The sequence below is a fragment of the Pteropus alecto genome, unplaced genomic scaffold (genome assembly GCF_000325575.1).
Source record: "Pteropus alecto unplaced genomic scaffold, ASM32557v1 scaffold134, whole genome shotgun sequence".
NCBI lineage: Eukaryota > Metazoa > Chordata > Mammalia > Chiroptera > Pteropodidae > Pteropus > Pteropus alecto.
Window position 1 is genome coordinate 1,356,782 of NW_006436283.1, and position 2,526 is coordinate 1,359,307.

The window sequence follows — 2,526 nt, forward strand, 5'->3', positions numbered from 1 at the left end:
GGCCAGACCAGCTTCCTCAGAGCAACTGCAGGGTGAGGACAACCAGAGCGCCTCTGGTGACAGCCCGGGAATGGGGACCAGGGCCCGAGGACTATAACACCAGGAACAACCCTGGCTCACCCTCCTGGGGACATCCTCCTCAGGCTGGCTGCCCCCTGCACAACTGCAGGACGAGCTAAGACCACGACATTCTCGTCCTAGAGAACGGCCGGGGCTGCCACCCTCAGAGGTCGTCACGTCACTCGGGAGCCAGGGTTTCTCTCAGGATACAGGACCACGAGGAAAACACCAGCCCGACAATCCCCAGAAGCACCAGGAGCCGAGGTCGGCTGCCGCGAAGACCCTCTGTGGCCTTCAGGGACGTGGAGGTCCTTAGGAAGGCTCCGGCAGGCTTCGTTCTGAGTAGCAGGTGTCACTGTCCCTTCGCCTCGGACAGTTACCGTGATCCTGGGTCTGCCGCCTGCACCCCTTCCCCTGGAGGACCCTGCCCAGGCCTGCAGCAGAGGGGCTGTCCCCGCCCAGGGTCGGACGGCGCGTTCTCAGCGTCACTGGGAAGCCGCTGTGCTTCTCCCCCCTCACCTTCCACGACATTCCCCGAGGACGCGGCTCCCACGGGAACTGGGCCCCAGGGAACGAGGTCAGCGTGTGCGCCGCAGACTCTTCCAGGAAAGAGAATCCGAACCGCACGCTTCATTCTCGCATTTTCAGTCAGCAAAGCCGAGAACCAGCGTCCCTGCCGCTCCCTGCTCCGCCAAGGCCAATGCCACTCAGAACGGCAGCTGAGGCGATGCCAGGGCCAAAGCAAACAGCTGAGCCGCAGCGACACCACGCTTGGGGTGACACCAAGCAGGGCCACATCCCAGCTGCTCTTTCGCAAGCCACCGGCCCAGGCACAGAGGCTGTGCTGTCCCCGGACACAGCAGAGGACGGGCCGGACCAGACTGGGGCCGCACATGGGTGGCTGCAGCTACGTCCTGCCTGGTTTCTGCCTGGCCAGCATGCCAGGGCTGCCCAGCCCGCACTGGCTCTGCCAAGGAACCTCACGCTGCCCAGTGTCAAAACAAAAAGGCACCAGGGGAAGCACTCGAAGGCTGGCGGGAGGAACACCTGCCACGAACCCACCCTGCCCACAGCCAGGCGTGTGTGCAAGAGCCCAGCCCTGCAGATGAGTCCCACCCCACGCGTCCCAGGGCCCACTGCCACACCTCCCCGTGGGGACGCGTGCCGTCAACTGCCCGGCAGGACACAAACCACAGGCTCGTCCCAACGCTCCAGTCTGTCCCACAGGGGCTCCCGTCCTGATGGTCCTCTGCCAGCAGACGACAGACCTCGCTCAGGCTCCAGACAAATCACCGCCCATCCAGAGCTGCTGAGCCGTGACCACACGCCTGACTGCCCACTGGGTCACGCCTTTGATTCCGGGCGGGCATGGGACTCCCCGGGGCAAAGCCGTGCCTGTGCCCTCGTAACTCTTGGCAGGACAGCTCCTGCCCCACGGTTCCAGTGCAGAAGCGGGGAAACTAGGAAGAAACGCTCTCGGGCACTTCTGCCCCAAAAGGAGCGAGGATAAGGGAACTAATGACTAATAACTGAATAAATCTCCTCCCCTGACGGCACTAGCAGAGCAACGCGGCCAGAAATGTGTGCCACAGGTTCTATGTGACCGCACGCGACACCCCAAGGCTGCCCCTGTCCCTGCTTCTTCCCCGGCCTCCTGACTCCTATTTACCAGCAGCTCTAACGTGGCTCCAAAGCTGACCTGGTCCCCCCCATCCAGCATCAGGATTCTTCCACACGGTCTGCCTGCAAGTTCAGGACCTCCGCAGGCTGGGTCCCCGCCGACAGCCAACGGGCGCCCCCCAGCCTCCATCGGCCACCCAGAGCCCAGAGAGCCAGCCAAGACGGGTCCACGGGCCCCGCGCCAAATGCCATGGCTGTTTCACACGATCAGAAACTTGCTCTGCCACTGCGTCGCAATCCCACTTCGCTGCTAGGAAGCAGCGGCTGCCACGTAAATACCACCTACCCGATCCTCCCAGCTACCACTTAACCTTCAGTCAGTTTCGAAACAAAACAAAGCAGCGCCTCGTCAAAGGCCCGCCGCGGACCGCCCAGGGCACCACGTCTCCCGAGGAAGGCGTGCGGGACCGCGGCGGGCCTGGAGCCACCCGCAGCCCGATCTGCTCCGCTGGGGGTGGGGGTCCCCAGCGAGGACAAGGGTGCTGAAGAAACAGACGCGCCGGGGCTCGTGGGTCGGAGCGCGAGGCACGCGAGCGGCGGAGGGCCGCCCGGGGGGCTTCCCGGGGACTTGCAGAGGACGCGGCGCCGGAGCCGACACAGCGCAGCAGAGCAGGCGCGCCGGCCTCCCGCGCGGCCTCCCCCGCCGCGGTTACATAAGACGACGGATGATCCGTCCGCCCTCCGACCTGCCCGCGCGACCTCCCACCGGGGCCCCGTCCAGCGGCGCTCGGGACGGAGTTGGACGGAGGAAAAGCCCGTGGAGGAAAGTGCCCGGAGGCTTGCGTA